We start from the raw sequence: 17936 nt of genomic DNA on the forward strand, positions 1-17936 counted from the left end.
TACACACATCCCCCAGCCAGGCAGCACCGCGCGGTCGCGGTCCCGGGCGGCGCCGGGCGTGTGCGCGGCGCGGGTGGGGAAGCTCGCAACACGGAGCCGGGCGGTCTCCCCGGCACAGGGCGGAGAGGAGAGGGCCGGGCTCACGACTGCTCCCCAAGGGCCCGGCAACGCACGGGAGACAGACACCAGACAAAATAAAACGCAGCTACCACAAAGCCGACAGCGCGTGCCGGCCGGCCGCGGCCCCGGGACCCGCTGGCCGGAGGCGAGCCGCCCGGAGAGGTGGGGCGCGCCGGGGCGCCCCAGCCGTACCTTTTCGGTGCATCGACGGGCAGGCGGCCGGGGCTCGGAGCGCGCTGGTACAGCGAGTATCCCATTTAGTAATCCATTATCGAGGAGATCTCTCCGGGCCGCAAGCTGCGCTCTCTCCTTTGCAAGCCTTTGTCATTCCTACATGTGTGCTTGTCTCTTTGGGGGTAACAGTCGCGGCGACTACTTTCTGGGATGCAAACGCGCTGTGTTCATCTCCAATGACAGGCGCAGAAGGGGAGAGGAAAAAAGAAAGAAAGAAAAACCAACAAGGAAGGAGTGAATGTTCAAGAAAGTCTTCTCCAGGTCCAAATTCCACTTGGATTCCACTCCGGTGAGTCCCTTCGGTGGTGTCTGCGCGGATTAACAAGTCATTTCAGGGTGGGGGGCGGGGTGGGGGCTGGGGCAGGGGGCACGCTGTAGCCCCGCTCGCGACCGCGAGGGCTGTGCCGCGGGTGTGGCGACGCTGGCCGCTACCGCCGCTCCTAAGCGGGCATCGCGGGCGGTCGGCCCCGCGGAGAAGCGCCGCTACTGCGTCCCGAGCGCCTGGGCAGCCGAGTGCGCGGGGAGCGGAGTTGGCTGCAGCCTCACCCGGTGCCGCTCACTACTCCTCTGTCACTGGAGAGGCCGCGGCTCCCGGGCGGAGCCAAGTCCCGGACTGGATTGCGCAGAGCGGACTCTCCTCCCGCAACCCCGCCTCCTTTGGCTGGCGTCTTCTCCGACCCAAAGGAGGGCTGTGGTGTTTGTGTGTGAATGTGAGTGAGCGTGGCCGAGAGGGGGAGAACCTACGCGGCGTGGCTGCAGGTGGAGCCTTGCACCGACTGGTCAGCGAGGCTTCCTTCCACCACGGTTCCCGGCCCCGCCGCGCGGTGGGTGGAGGTCCCCGTGGGATTGACTCGGGCTGGAGCCCGCCCCTGCTTCCCCCACCCCCGCATCTGCTCTAGCAAAGAAGAAGAAGGAGAAAGAAAAAAAAAAAAAATCCCGGACAGCATTGCTGAGCCCTGCCAAATCAGAAAAATAAATAAAAATAGACGTAGTGCAGGAGCGAGTTACAAGAAAGGATCTGTTCATCGATTTTCTTAAATGGAAAAGTTTTAAAGGATGAGGGTAAGTGAACGATGAGCCTTTCTAATTCTGATTACTGTATCAAGAGGTAGATTCCAGAAGTGACGCGCCCAGATGAATTGGATGAAAGCCGATGCGGTTAAAAACACACACATCGAAGATACGAACATTGCTATTAGTTAACGCGCATACAACATGTTAATAAAGCATGTTAAGTAAGCACGTAAACTGTAGTACAAAGAATGGTGTCACCAACGACAGCCACAGTCCGTTTTGAAACTTAGAAAGTGTGTGGACTGTCCTTGGAAATGTAAGTAAACTTCAGAAAGACGACGCAGACAATCCCAGTGAGAATCCAACAGCTTCGTGCGAGAAGTAAATCGCAACTTCTTACACGGCGCTATTGTTACGATCACACCAAGAATGGCAGGCGCAGCCCTCCTCCACCGCGTGAACTTGCGGTCGCCAAAAAGCTTCGCAGTTACAGGTTTATGCCAACTAGTCAGGCCACACCGTGTCCCCCTCCCCCGGGCCCCTGCTCGCTCCCCGCCGCGCCCGCACGCCCCGCTAACCACTGCGCGAGGTGGCCGCGGTTCCCCAGTGGGCTTCGCAGATGGTGCGGACTGGAGCCACCGCCTTTAAAGAAAGTAGCACTGGGCCACCAAGCAGTTCTCGAAGCAAAATTTCCCAGTCATGGGTCGGCCGTGAAAAGCGCCGGGAGGAGGATCAGGGTCCCAGTTGCCCTTAGGCCGAGTGACCTCCCTCCAATAAATGTATTAGAAACTGTACCTGTTCCCTAATGGGGACGAGGGCCCACGTTCTTTTCTCTACTGTTTCTGCTGGGAACGCAAGTTACGCACAGACATCTGCTCTTGAGGACTCACGAAGAATAAACGCACATGCGACAACACCCTGTATGTACCATATTTTTCTTGTCTACAAACCACCTGGAAAAGGTGGCGAGAACGGTGAGGCAGTCAGTCTCTGCTGTTCGCCAGAGCTGCCAGCAGGGGCCGCTATCCCCACCTTAAGCAAAAGCCACAGATCCCTGGTGGCGGGGGGCGCGGTCCTAGGTGCGCGCGCAGCCCCCGCAGCACCGGAGCCGGCTCCCGGAGAGGGCACGGGGGCGTGGGGGCTGGCGGGCTGGGCTGCGCCCTCCCGCCGCGCGGGTCTCTGGGATCTGGTCCGGACTGGGGGAAGTGCCCTGGCGGGCCGGGCCGGCTCGATCCTCGGCGGCGCTGTTTAACGCCCTGATTTCGGCTGGTGACGGACGGCAGGGCCACTGCCAAACGGGTCTTGGAGCTGGTCCGTGCGCCCTTCCCCCTCCGCCCCACCCCCCGGCGCTCCCCCTCAGCCCCTAGGTCGAGACCAAGAGGTCCCAGGGGGTTCTCCTCCAACACCTCCACCCCGCCGGGATCGTTGAGGCCCCTTCTTTGCTCCCTGCCGCTGCTTTACATGCTAATTGTGTCTGGGAAAAAAAGTTCTTTAATTGGCAGAATTAGGCAGAGCAAACGGATTGTTTCACAGGCTGAACCGAATTAATTCCGGGTTTAGCTTCTTTCCTGGGAGAAACAAACAATTAAGCTGTCTTGTTTGCTTTATGGATATATTGGAAATGCCCCACATCGAGTTTCAGGATGTGTTTTTAAAGGGAAATTATTTCCATTATTAATACTTGCATGTTTAATGTGCAGTAAATCTGAGCCAAGAAGGGACAGATTAAATTTACCTAATTTTAAATTACGGAACACAAGAAGAAAAGAGTTGGAGTTAACTTTCACCGGGCTAAGAAATGCCACCCAGGATCATCCTGGCAATTGCTAGATCCCGAGGTTTCACCATCCAGTGAGGCCCCCATCTGTCCTGGCAAGGGGACCTCTGCCAGGGGAGAGATGCTCCTGGAGCTGGAAGACATGCAGGTGGGCTGTGCTTAACATTACTTAACAGCTGGTGACCTTGGGCAGGTCGCTCAGCTCTCAGAAGCCCCAGTGGACTCCCCTGTGTCCCCTGGACTCACTTCCCAGAGATTGTATGGATTAAATGAGATGGTGAGCGTAAGCCACAAGTCTAGGGCCTGGTACGCACTGTGCTGTAAAGGTTCGCTTTAGCGTCGCTGTCATCCTTATCATCGTCGTAGGCGTCAGTCAGATGGAAGCACCAGGGAAAGGGGAGGCTTGTTGTGTGTCAGTGCTGGGGACTACCCCTAACCACTCTTCCGTAAATGCGTCTGTGATGATAACACCTGCTCCCCACCCCCCCATCACCTGAAAAGAGTGTGGAGGGCGTTTATAAAGGTAGGCTCACACAGGGATCCTTTGAAAGACCACGTCTAGTTATTTCGCCAGAAACTCTGCTTGAAGACGAAAAGCAGAGTTCTCTTGAGAGAAGAGGGGTCTGTTGGTGCTTAGCGTTCACCTTCTTGTGGGTATCCATTCCTGAGGGACCCATGGGGAGTGCTGTTTTTACGTTCAGGCCAATATCAATCATAATCAAGAAACCCCACTCTCTGCAATCCCTTCTCCAAAGTTCCCTTCAACCCCTTGCTTTAAATCAACAGTTTGAAAATCCATTTGTACGTTAGAATTACTGGTGAGCTTTTAAATGACACAAATACCGGGGCGCCTGGGTGGCGCAGTCGGTTAAGTGTCCGACTTCAGCCAGGTCACAATCTTGCGCTCCGTGAGTTCGAGCCCCGTGTTGGGCTCTGGGCTGATGGCTCAGAGCCTGGAGCCTGTTTCCGATTCTGTGTCTCCCTCTCTCTCTGCCCCTCCCCCGTTCATGCTCTGTCTCTCTCTGTCCCAAAAATAAATAAACGTTGAAAAAAAAATAAATAAATAACACAAATACCTAAGCTCCAGAGATTCTGAATTATCAGGCGGGGGGAGGGTAGGACCTGTGCATGGTTATTTTCTTCCAAGCTCCTAGATGATTCTCAGTGTGTAACTGTGGATGAGAACCACCATCGCAATGAATCTCATCTGTGTCCTAGAGTCCTGCTCTTCCCTGGCCTTTTCTGGTGGGGCTGTTTATTTTTCCTCTTGCCCATTTATCCTGGTGTTGGGAAGTGAAGTCAGTGGCTTCTTGGATCATTTCTCCTTCTCGCTAAAACTCCTAGAGCTTTGGAGGCTGTGTTCTACAAATACGCTGGATGATGTCTGTTGTCCGCAGACCTCATTGTATGCCAGTTTTCAAAGACTTAGCGCCAGGCTACATGTTTCCCTATCTGTTCCTCCACTTGTCACCATTCCTGGAAGTGTTAGGTTCCACCTAGCCGCTAACCCTCTGTTTCCTCGGCTTCTTGCATTCTGCATGTACATTCTTCTTTTCCCTCAGTCTCGGGTTTGTTATCAAAAAAGGCTCCATTAAATCGCTAACTCAGAGCTCTCACTCCAGACACAGCTTTCTCTCATCACTTGCATGCTTTCTGCGCAGCTCTGATTTCTGGAAGACCTACAAGCTGTTGGTCCTGCCACTCGCAGTCTGTCTGTCTGTCCATCCATCCATCTAGCCATCTAGCCATACATCCCTCTGTCCGTCCATTCCTCTGTCCATCCATCCATCCATCCATCCATCCATCCATCCATCCATCATCCATCCATCCATCATCCATCCATCCCTCCTTCTATCCATCTCTCTGCCCATCTGTCCATCCATCTATCCATCCATTCCTCTGTCCACGCAGCCAGCCAGGCATCCCTCCCTCCATCTGTCCGTCCCTCCAGCCAGCATCCAGCCAGCCATCTGTCTGTCCTTCTTTCATTTCCCTCTCCAGCCAACAGAGCTTTGTAATAACGGTCTCTCTTAGCAAGCACTTTCAGCTTCCTTGAAAACCAAACTGTCTTTTGGTCACCCCCATCTGACTAAGAACCAATTCTGAATTATGTAAATATCAGCCTTCTTTGCCCTCACCCTAGGCAGCTGAAGCCCCATAGAGCGAAATTTCAGTTATCAACCTCAGTTGGTTGGGCACTGCCTCGCCATCATCTTCCCTTTTCCTCATTAGACTCTAACTTTCTCCGTGTAACCAGATGTTTTCACCTTGGTGCCTCCTACTTCCCTGAAAACAGTCTATCACATGGGAACTTTCTGCCTCTGTACTCCTTATTTCCTCTACATCTCCTCCTATGGGGGAGCTGGTGCCTCTCCTCCAGTCTGAGACCAGTCCCTCCACCTGTTCGATCCCTTACACTTAGGAATTCTTTGCTGTCTCTCTGCCTCGCCTGGATCTCTCCATCAGCAGGTCACCGAGCTTTCCTGTCTTAGTCTTAGAAACAAGCCTCCCTAGGGGGCGCCTGGGTGGCTCCGTTGGGCGAGCATCTGACTCTTGATTCCCGCTGAGGTCATGATCTCACAATTTGTGAGTTTGAGCCCCGCATTGGGCTCTGCACTGATAGCATGAAGCCTGCTTTGGATTCTCTCTCCTCCTCTCAAAATAGGTAAATAAACAATATGCCCCTCCCCTCCTTGTGCACAAGTGCTCTCTCTCTTCTCTCTCAAATAAATAAATAAACATTAAAAAAAAAAAAACATGGTGTATAAAGCTTCACTTCTGTATTAGTCCGCACTGTATCTATCTCCCTCTACTTCTTCATAGGCAACATTTCTGCAACCCCATAGTTCATTTTCTAGCTTTTATATATACCTTATGTACCCAGAACCAATCTACAGCAATCTTTTTGGTGGTTCCCCCCTCCCCCAATTAACATAAATAAAGTCATATGTACTCTTGTCCTGGAATTCATCCTCCAAACTATAGCTGAAGTGACCTTTGAAAGATGAATATCTGATCCCATCAGTCCCCTGCTTAAAATATGTTTGCTATCCCCAAACCTCCATAGGGCCTTCAAGGCTGTGCACGATTTGGTTATTGTCCACCTCTCTGGTCTCTTCTCTCTGCCATGCTGCCTTCCATGTTTTTCCTCCGAAATGTTGCCCGGTGCTCCTTTGTAACCACAGACCTGCCCACGTGCTTCTGCCTGGAATACCACCATCTCCCTCTTTCACTTCTTTACCTGGTTAGCCTATACGCATCCTTCAAATGTCCACCCAAACACCCTTGCATCAAGGAAGACTTCTCTGATGTTCTAGAATACATCCTACCCCTCCATTATGTGTTCAAAGTACCGTGCCATCTTAGCCCACGTATCACAACTGGAAATAACTGTCGGTGCAATTGTGTGTTTGGATGCTTGTCTTTTTGTGTTAGAGCAGAAGCTCCTTTGAATCCTGGGACTCCACCTCTTTTGTTTCTCTTGTACTTCCAGAGTCTGGAAGAGAATAAGGGCTTGCCCACAAAAGAGAGGTGCATTTGAAGGATTCAGTAGGGAAAAATATATATATATTTTTTTGGTGGGATAGAATCATTTAAAAATGGAAATAAAAACACACAACTTTCTAGTTGTTTTGAGCTTCCACTTTATTTGTTTATTTATTTACTTATTTATTTATATGGTTATTTTTGAGACACACACACACACACAGAACCCGAAGCAGGCTCCAGGCTCCGAGCTGTCAGCACAGAGCCCGACACGGGGCTCAAATCAGGAACTGTGAGATCCTGACCCTAGCCGAAGTCAGAGGCTTAACCGACCCAGCCACCCAGGTGCCCTTTGAGTCTCCACTTCTAACGATGAACAAAAAACTAGGCTTTGCCCCAACATAGAACTTCTCATGTGTAGCGTCTGATTTCTTTCTCGAATGAGGAATAAAGGATTTACGGATGGAAGTGATACGTAAATAACCACAATGACCAAACAAGATGCTTGAAAATGAAAATACACGGCAACGCAAGTAGAAGCGATAACTCTGAAAGACCCGTAGAAGGAGAGAAAATGCAGTTGGAATCCACCGGGAACACTGTTCAGCATCTCCAAGGCCCGTTCTCCCAGCAAGCCAGAGCGTGCTAACAGTGATTTACTGTCTGCCCCTCCATGAATAGCTTCACGGGTGGTGCCCTCTCTGGGGGTAACAATCACTCCACTATACCACAGTGATGCCGGGACTCCATTCACTTCTGATATCAAATTATTGTTTGGGAAATGAGGAGACTGGTAGATTAGAAATAAGGTAATGAATGAACAATAAATGTTAAGTAAACCAGCACTCCATTCCCTCCCCCCACCCCGCCAAAGCCCTTTACGTTTAATTGAAGTCTTTGGTTATGTAATACAGAGCCAGGGCTGTCTCTGGCCTTGTTTTCATCTTGCTGTTCCAACGTAACTGCTCTCGATTGTCCTTCTTGCTAACGTTTAGACTGAAAAATATCTACTTGGATAAAAGTGTGTTTAAAAATGCAGTTACCGAAACGTAATGTATACCTCTCGTAACCAGATAAACCAGATGATTCAGCACCACTTTGGAATTTGCTATTTGGCCAGAAGAATGATGAAAAGCAAAATATAACTTTTTTGGGGGTGGAGAACTGTTTTCAAGGCCTTTGCTTCCAGGTAGTGGAAGGCGGCTGGAAGAGGGAATTGTTCTGGCCCATGTTTAAATATAAAATTAGGCTTCCAAATTTGTTCCAAATCTAGGTTTTAGATTATGTGAGAAAACACTGTACTGATATCAACTGAAAGCCTTTTTCCAGGCTGTTTAGGATGAATGTGTATTTAAGAGTAATTTTATAACCAGAGAAATGGAGACAACTGAGGGTGTTTTGTTTGCTCTGACTTTAAAACAGAAGACAGCTGTTTTAAACATCTACATTGAGGCTGGATAATTGCGGACAATGAAAGTATACTTAAAACATGATATGTTTGGATCTGAAGTAGATTTTTTAATGAAGTATAAAAAAATAATGTCATTAAATATAAAGCTATCCTCTGAAAACTCCCCTGTACAGGTTAATTATGAAACATAAAAATCATTTCCTAGTGTCTCACCCTGACGGTGGATTTTGTACCTCGGCAGGTCTCTAGTTAATAGTCCCATAAAACATTGACGATGCTTAACGAGCTGGATTTAAGAATGTTTGCGGAGGCAACTCGCAGGTTGAAATGAGCTTAAATATTACATTTTGAAAGAAATAACGTGTTCTTCGGTACTTCCTGAAAGTTTTAGATCATTTGCTATTTTTTAATGCTCAGTTTGTACTTGACCAAAATTTAAGTGGAACAATTGGTGTCACTCTCCTTGTAAAGTGAACCTTCTTAAATAGTTTATTCATAACCAGCTACTGATTAATACAAACTAGAATGCTGCGTTTTTACGTTTGAACTGAAAACCCACACGCCTGTTTTCTTAAGAGGTCCTGTGTCATGAGCTGTTATTAAGACTCTTATGAAAACACACATTCATTTCCTCATAATTTCTTTCTTTTCCATGCTTCAAAGCAATGGAGACATTTCCTTTCTTCAGATAGCCTTTTAAAGCCTTTTCTTGTTTAAGCAAACTCCTGAAAGTCCCTAATCCTTGCCTCTAATTCACCATTACTGTGCCCTTCTCTTCCCTACCCTCGAAACAAGATCGCAAGCATAGATTTTTGAATTATGATGGTCCAATGTTGACATTGTTTCTCTGGGTTCCCTTGCCTTAGGGAATTTTCCCTTTTTTGCTTTAATCGATACATTACTTCTTCTGGTTGCTTTTTTTGGCGGGGGTGGGGGTGCGGGGGGGAGGGGGCAGGGTGGTTAGAGAAAATGTTTAGCGATTTTCTTACAAAACACAACAGAGAAACTTTAATAAGAATGCTGTACGGCAGTGTTAATTCACTCAGGGTGAAGCGACAATCACCCTGGCACTCTCAGGTTCCTATCAGTGAGTTGTTGGGTGGTGGTGACTCAGAGATGATGGTACTTGACTTATCAGTAAGATGGTATTTGACTCATCAGTATTGCGTGTCACATGGAGCCCGATGCGGGGCTCGAAGTCATGAAACTGCGAGATCACGACCTGGGCGGTAACCAAGAGTCAGCCGCTCAACCGACTGGGCCATCTGGGCGCCCCGCAGTGCTGTGTCTCTTGATCACAAAGCAACGTCATCCTTCCAGCTGCTCAGGCCCAACCGCTGGGAGTCACGCTTGACTCTTCTCTCGTTGGTCACATCTGATTTGTCAGCACATCCTGTTGGCTCTGCCTTCAAAATATATCCAGAATCTGACCTCTTCTCAGCTCCTGCACCACCACACGGGTCTAAGCCACCGTCCTTTTCTCCTGGAGTCGTCCAGGAACGTCGTAACTGGTCTCCCTGCTTCTGGACTTGCTGTGCTTGGTACCCTACCCAACCCTCTAGTCCGCAAACGGTGGCCAGAATGATCCTTTAACATTTATGGTGGAATCCTGTCACTCCTCTGCGCAAAACTGTCTGGAGGTTTCTTTCCCATCTCTTTCAGAGCAAAAGCTGAAGCCGGTGTCATGTGGCCTTCCCTCCTGCTCCCCTTCACACACTTCACTCTAGCCAGCCTCGGCCTAGAAGCTTCCAGCACAACCACCCTCGGGCTGTTGTTTCTCCTTCCTCAGTTACCAATAGGGCTCCTCCCGTCTTTGCTCAAATGCCAAGGCTCCTTGACCACCATATGTAAAATTATAGCTCCTCAGGCTGTAATACTCCCTCCTCGTCCCCTTTCCTGGCTTTGTTTTTTCTCCTAGCTCCTACTCTCCTAGGATCCTGTATATAATTAATTGTTTATTTTTTATTACTTAAAAACATTTTTTTTTTTTTTTTTTTTTAGTTTATATAATTTTGAGAGACAGAGAGAGACAGAGCAAGAGCAGGGGAGGGGCAGAGAGAGCAGGAGACACCGAATCCAAAGCAGAGGCTCCACGCTCTGAGCTGTCAGCACAGAGCCCGACGCGGGGCTCAAACTCACGAACTGTGAGATCATGACCTGAGCGGAAATCAGACACTTAACGGACTGAGCCACCCGGGAGCCCCTATATTTGCTTGTTTAGTGTCTGTCTGCTGCCACCCAGTCGTAAGCTTCCTCAGGGCAGGAAGTGCCTTTCATGTACCACCATATCCCCCACTCTTAGAACAGCGCCTGGCCCATCCTAGAAATGCGGTGAACATGTGTTGAGCAGATGAGTACAGGACCACTCCTTCCCACGTTTAAGGTCAGTCACGCCAGGGTCCCCGGGTGTGGGTACCGTGCACTCAGGTAACATTTAGGGTGAAGAGAGTAGCTCTCTGGCCAGAAATGCCCCCAAATAGAGTTCTCTTTAACCGGTTCTCTGCCCAGTGTTACAATAGGTGGCCTGTGGTAGGTGTGGTTTTTTGTTTTTAATGCAGTTCGCTTTGGAGCAGTGTCTGCTGCTTCGTGGGAAGAGTAGGAACAGGTAGGCTGAGCTAGGAGGTTCCAAGGGAGCACATGTCTGCTATGGACCAGGAGGGTTTTTCTTGCTGCTTGGTAGTGACTCACATCATCACATCCAGAGACCAAAAGGGAAAGGAGAGCTAGTTTACATCCTAACCTCCAAGTTAGGAGGCTCTGTGTCGGCTTGGGTCGCCTGGCTGTCTGGTTGTCTTTCTTACATAGCACATGTTTGTTTTCTCACAGTTCTGGAGTCTAGAAATCCAAGACCGAGGTTCTGGCTCATTCGGTTTCTGGTGAGCACTCTTCCTGGCATGCCTTCTCTACCTGTGCCCTCATAGGGCCTGTCCTCTGTACCTGTGAGCATAGAAGGAGTGAGCTCCCTCTTTCAAAAAAAAAAAAAGTTTATTACTTTTGGGGGGTGGGACATATGTATGCGCATGTGTGGGGGGGCCAGGCACAGAGAGAGCGGGAGAGAGAGAATCCCAGTCAGGCTCCAGGTCAGTGAGGAACCTGACATGGGACTCTGGCTCAGGGCTTGATCGCTCCCTTGGTGAGATCGTGACCTGAACCGAAACCAAGATTCAGACGCTTAACCGACTGAGCCACCCGAGTGCCCCTGAGAGTTAGCTCTCTTGGGTCACCCTTTAAGGATGCTAATCCCATTGGATAAGGGCCCCACTTTGATAACCTTGTTTGACCTTAATTACTTCCTTACTCCGAATACAGCCCCCCCTGGGAGTTAGGGCTTCAACATGTGAAATTCAGGAAAGTACAAACGCTCAGCCCCTAACAGCTTCCCTTCCAGGCTTAGCTGAATCCTGCGAATCCCCCAGCCCATGGTCCTCTGTGTAGTCTTACACAGGGGAGGGGCCCACAGGGCTGTCTCCTATTCAGAATCATTCTCAAATAATCTCTTTTAGACTTTTCTTCATAGAACTTTCATATACGCACCCACACCATATACGAAAAATAACGTATAACATGTATATATATAAAATATGTAGAATATATGTAACATATAAGCCACTGTCTTTCTATTTTACAAATTAAATATTTGGACAGTGCTTAGGAGCCTGTTTTAACACTTTTCATCTTTGATTTCTTTTTTAAATATGTATTTTTGTGAGAGCACAAGCAGGGGAGTGGCAGAGAGAGATGGGGCTACAGAGGATCTGAGGCTGCAGAGGATCAGCACAGGGCCCGACACGGGGCTCCAACCCACGAACCGTGAGGTCACGACCTGAGCCAAAGTCGGATGCTCAACCGACTGAGCCGCTCAGGTGCCCCTACGCTTTTTGTTTTAATACAGTGAAACATCTCGCTTCTCTTGACATCACAGGGACTGCTTTCTAGATTTGGGGCACTGCACCCACCACGCTCGCCATCCCTGTCACTTGGTTGTCACCCACACATTGGCCCTTCCTTCCAGCGATCCTTCCATGTTTTAGTGAACATACAACTGTGTACAGCTTCTCCCCCAGCTGGGTCGCCAGCTCTCTCCTCCATTCCAGACCTCTCTTCGTTGTCCTTGTCTCTTTGAGACTTCTCCTTCCGCATGAACAGTGACCCCCATATCCTCAATATCTTCATTGACTAATCCTGCCACCTGTGGTTCTCCCCTAATATGGCATACAAAAGGTCCCTGGGCCCTTAATGGCCCTTGCAGGGTGACAAGGACTTCATTCTTCATTGGGGTAGAGCCAAAAACATGCAGACTACTCCCCAAACAGATCATCTCCCAGGGTAGGGCTCACAGGGGAGACCCCACATAAGGACTGAGGCCTGGGTTCTTTAAAGTAGGGGCCTCTGGTGAATTACAGTGTGGGGAGCTGTAGTAGGGGAGGCAGCCTGTGTGCCAAAAGCACGGGTGGGACCCAGGAAACGCACCCAGTGATCCTGAGCCTTAGCTCTTTAGCTGAGATCACATTACCTGAAACCCAGCACAGAGCTCACAAAAAAGACCTCACTCAATATGGGTGGCAAGTGCATTCTCAAAGCTTCTTGGCTGTTAGGAGTGGTGCAGCCTAGAGCTGACTTTTTATTTATTTCTTAATGTTTATTTTTGGGAGAGGGAGAGTGAGCGAGCAAGGGAGCACAAGTAGTGGAGGCGCAGAGAGAGTGGGAGACACAGAATCCAAAGCAGGCCCCAGGCTCTGAGCTGTCAGCACAGAACCCAACACGAGCCTCGAACTCACAAACTATGAGATCGTGACCTGAGCCAAAGCTGGATGCTCAACTGACTGTGCCACCCAGGTGCCCCTAGAGCTGACTTTCTCATGGTAACTATGAGAGGGTCCATGATTGAGGCTCAGATTTTCTTGAACCCAAGCTGAGGTACAGGGATCTGGATGCTCTCTTCATCAGACTGGCCATAGAGACATCTCCCAGGTTTCTTTGACAGCGAATTTGGGACAAAGACTCTATTTTTGCAAATACACAAGAAAAAAAAGCAGTAAGAATGAAAAAGAGAAGTGAATCTAAAATCATGAGAAGTTTTCAAAAGGACAAAAGTGGGACATTATGAAAGCAGCAGCCTGCAGGGCTGAAAGCTTTCCACTAACACAGAACACTGGTCATGGTGGACATTTTTCTAAGAGCTTTGTTGGCGGGGAGAAGGCAGGCGCCTGGGTGGCTCTGTTCAGCGTCTGACTTCAGGTCAGGTCATGATCTCATGGTTTGTGAGTTTGAGCCCCACGTCGGGCTCTGTGCTGACAGCTCGGAGCCTGGAGCCTGCTTTGGATTCTCTGTCTCCCTCTCTCTCCACCCTTCTCCCACTCACACTCTGTCTCTCTCTCTCTCTCTCTCAAAAATAAATAAACATTAAAAAAAAAAGAGCTTTGTGTGCATTAACCCATTTTGTCTTTATAGTGATTCTAATAAGTAAGTATTTGTGTTACTCCCATTCAACAGATGAAGCAAACAGATATTAAGAAAATATGGCAAAGTCTTGTGGTTCTAATGTGATTGAGGCAAATTCAAACCCAGGTCTCTGGAACCCCGCCACCGGCTGCACTGAGACACCAGGCAGAGGAACCATGCGTGTTACATGCATTTGGTTCCTTGTTCCAACCCTTTCGAGAAACACATGGAGGTCCAGAACTTGCTTGAAGCATGTGGTGTTTAAGGCTGCTGCTAACTTAACAAAATAGCATCTGGTTCAAAATGTGTGTAGCATTATGGCGAATCTTCCTCTATCACAATTTCAGAAAATTGTTCAAATGTAAATGTGTGCTCATTCAACCAAAAACCAAATTGGAGGAAAATCTTAATTATGGGAGAGATAAAGTGGTCTTGATCATTTAATTTATAGAAAAGATGATTTGCTTTTGAGAAGAAGCATTCACGTTGAAGTAATCTCCCGAGTCAGGTTCTGTTCTTTCAGAGAGTGTTGGGTATAGCTGTATAGAAATGTATACCTCATTTCCTCCTGAGCTGGATCCAGAAACAATGAGATAGAAAAGTGTAGAGCTTACAATCCTTACAAAGAGCTCAGTCCATTGATTGGGACAACTGACTATCCATTTAGAAAGTAGTTAAGTTAGCTCCTACCTCACATCATTTTTTTAAAAAAAATTTTTAAAGTTTATTTTTGAGAGAGAGACAGTGTTAATTGGGGAGGAGCAGAGAGAGAGAGGGAGAGAGAGAACCCCAAGCAGGCTCCACACTGTCAGCACAGAGTCCTACACAGGGCTCCAACTCATGAAACCGTGAGGTCATGACCTGACCTGAAACCAGGAATCTGACGCTTAACCGACTGAGCCAACCAGGTGCCCCCCTCACATCATTTTTTAAAATAAATTCCAGATGGACTAAAGATCTAAAAGTAGAAGAAAAAATACAAGAACGTTAAATGAGTATGTAAGAGTACTTATATGGTTATGATCTTGGCACAGAAAAGTTCTTATAACACTATAAGCAAAGTCATCCAAGGAAAAAATCAGAACTTTTGTCTATTTCCCAAATAAAAACTTTTGTAAAGCAAAAGGTACCATAAATAAAAAAGGCAGTGGGCAGGTTGGAGGGAAAATATTTGCAACCTAACTAACAGACAATAAAGTATTAGTATATATATGAAGGAGTCGTACAGATTGAATAAGACTATGGTAAACAATTTGATAGGGGAAAAAATGGTCAAAACACATAAGGAGGTGATACTTATGAGGGACTGCTTGGGAGTTGGCCAATAAATATTCCAGAAAATGCTCAGCCTCCCATCCAACAGGGAAATACAAGTTTAAATTGTAAGATAACATTTTGGGTACTCATGAGATTGGCAAAGAATATTCAAGTTGGATAATTTCAAATGTTGGCAAGGAGGTTCAAGCAGTCTCATAAATTACTAGTGAGAATATAAATAGGATAGCCACCTTAGAGGACAATTTGCCAGTGTCTGTTAAAATTGATAATGTGCATATATTGCGATCGAGCAATTCAGCTTCTCAGCACCAACCCAAGAGAAACATTCACCTTTGTGCGCAGAGATGGTGTAAGATTTTTATTGCAGAATTGTCTGTAATTGGAAAAAAAGATCAGAAATGACTTAAATATTTATCAATATGGTAATAGTTATTTAAAGTAGCTAATGGGGTTGGTGCCTGGCTGGTTCAGTCAGTAGAGCATGTGACTCTTGATCTCGGGGTGGTGAGTTCAAGCCCCACATCGGGTGTAAAGATTACTTTAAAAAAATAACACAGTAACTGGTAGGATCTGGACATTTTATTTTAGAATATTATGCAGCAGCTAAAAAACAACAGACACTCTGAACATTGACCATTGACCAAGACATATTTTATAAAAAAAAAGAATTTGAAGAGGTCTACGCTCAGGAAGATTTTAAAAACTGCACAGAATAAACCTCATAAAATCGATAGTTTTTTTTTTTTCTTTAAAAGGGAAAAGTCTGGATATATTTCTGTACCTGAGAATTGATCATAGAGTTCTAACTGGGGGAGAAGCACCTATGTGGGGAAAGGAAGGGACTCTTGTTATGGACTGAATGTGTGTGTCCCTCAAAGTTCTTATGTTGGAGCCCTGACCCTCCAGGACTGGAGTAAGGAAGTAATTAGATGAAGTCATGAGGGTGGGGTCCCACTGATGAGATTAACACCCTTATAGGAGGTGATCCCAGAGAGCTCACACTCTCCTTTCTCTCTCTCTCTCTCTCTCTCTCTCTCTCTCTCTCTCTCTTTCTTGCTCTCGCACTCTCTCTCTCTCACTACCATGTGAAGACAGTGAGAAGGCAGGCCATCTGCAGGCCAGGAAGAGAGCCCTCACCAGAAACTAACTCTGTGGAAACTTGGTCGTGCACTTCCGGCCTCCGGAACTGTGAGAAAATAAATGTCTGTTGTTGAAGCACCCAGGTCTGGGGTATTTTGTGATGGCAGCCTGAGCTTTAGGCTTAGCTGACGAGTTGGCTATTCTAAATTCATTCTACAGTGAGAATGTATTTACCAATGACCTGTGTGATTACAGCGTTGACCTTTGGGGGCACCTGGGTGGCTTAGTTGGTTAAGCGTCCAACTTCAGCTCAGGTCATGACCTCATGGTTTGTGTGTTCGGGCCCCACTTTGGGCTTTGCACTGACAGAACGAAGCCTGCTTCAGATCCTCTGTCTCCCTCTCTCTGTGCCCTTACCCCGCTCACACTATCTGTCTTCGTATTTTTTTAAGTTTAATTATTTATTTTAGGAGTATGAGAGAAAGCACAAGTGGGGGAGAGAGGGAGGGAGAGAGAGAATCCCAAGTAGTCTCCATGTTGTCATTGTGGAACCTGACATGGGACTCCATCTCCTGAACTGTGAGATCATGACGTGAGCTGAAATCAAGCATCAGATACCTAACTGACTGAGCCACCTGGGCACCCTGAAACATTAACTTTTTTTTAAATTATTTTTTAACGTTTATTTATTTTTGAGACAGAGACAGAGCATGAACGGGGGAGGGGCAGAGAGAGAGGGCGACACAGAATCGGAAGCAGGCTCCAGGCTCTGAGCCATCAGCCCAGAGCCCGACGCGGGCTCGAACTCCCGGGTCGTGAGATCGTGACCTGAGCTGAAGTCGGACGCTTAACCGACTGAGCCACCCAGGCGCCCCCTGAAACATTAACTTTTTAACGCGAGTCTTGTCTTCCCTCTGCCCCTGTAACTGGCCTTCTCCCTGCTGCCTTTATCTTCCCCTGAGCAGTATCAATGCAGGTGGACACTTATGTTCTGAGCCTCCCAACAAAAGTTTCCAAGAGGCTCTGAGGAGATAGCATGGAATGCCCTTGAGGTTAGATCACTGGAGCAAGACAGTGTGAATTGGTAAGGGCATGTGTGGTAAAGGAAAATCGCTTTGTCTTCGCATTAACGGAGAAAACTCAAGTGAAAAAATCACTTTCTGTCTTCTTTTATTATGTACAGAGCACACTCGATGTTTTAAGCATATTACCCTAACAGTGATGACTAACGTTTATTTCTGCCTCAGGTTGAAGCAGGCATTCCCTAAATATTTCATATACAACCTTTGACTTAATCATAAAAAAAACCCTCATAAGGAAACTGAGATAGTCATATTTATTTATTTATTTATTTATTTATTTATTTATTTATTTGAGAGAGAGACAGAATAAGTGAGGGAGGGGCAGAAGGAAGGGGCAGAGAAAGAGGGAGAGAGAGAATCCCAAGCAAGTGTGAAGCCCGACGCGGGGCTCGAACTCATGAACGGCGAGATCGTGACCTGATCAGAAACCAAGAGTCGGACGCTTAACCAACTGAGCCACCCGGGTGCCCCAAGATAGTGATTCTTAAATCGTAGAATTTGCTCACTAGATTTTAGTTCTTCTAAAACAAAGTTGTACCGAGATTGCCAAGAAATTGAAAAGAGGAAACAGGTTTCTTATTACTCCTCCATTGTAAACACAAACATGACTTCCATTTTTAGGTGCCCCTTCCTAGGCTTCATCTCTGTATGCTTATCGTCATATGTACGTAACTTTGTCCGTACCTTGTTTCACTTAGCACCCTGGTTATATAGACTCTTTGAGGTTGTTGGTTTGTTTGTTTGTTTCTTTATTTTAAGGTTGTATTTATTTAAGTAATCTTTCCACTGGACGTGGCGATTAAACTCACGACACTGAGATCAAGAGTCACACTGCTCCAGCTGAGCCAGCCAGGTGCCCCCACAGTTGTCATTACAATGGCCACTCAGTTCATTCTGTTGCCATGTTGTGATTCACCTACCTGTTCCTCTGTGGTTGATGTCTGTCCATTTCCAACTTGTTATAGTAGACAATGTTGAATAAACATTCTCATGCATGTGAAGTTCTAGGTTT

The 17936-nt window shown here is 47.4% G+C and overlaps 1 protein-coding gene across 3 annotated transcripts in view; it reads right to left on the minus strand.

Annotated features, from left to right (window-relative positions):
- SEMA6A (semaphorin 6A) overlaps nt 1–922 on the minus strand; it is a 135281-nt gene extending 134359 nt beyond the window's left edge. For 2 of the 3 annotated variants that reach the window (XM_043572317.1, XM_043572231.1), the window contains exon 1: nt 313–921. The gene's annotated coding sequence lies outside the window, so the exon portion shown is untranslated. Of the gene's footprint in view, nt 1–312 lie in introns of all 3 variants that reach the window. The other variant, XM_043572056.1, reaches the window with a different exon arrangement.
- Nucleotides 923–17936: the final 17014 nt, after the last annotated feature.

This window comes from Prionailurus bengalensis, chromosome A1 (genome assembly GCF_016509475.1).
Source record: "Prionailurus bengalensis isolate Pbe53 chromosome A1, Fcat_Pben_1.1_paternal_pri, whole genome shotgun sequence".
Lineage (NCBI taxonomy): Eukaryota > Metazoa > Chordata > Mammalia > Carnivora > Felidae > Prionailurus > Prionailurus bengalensis.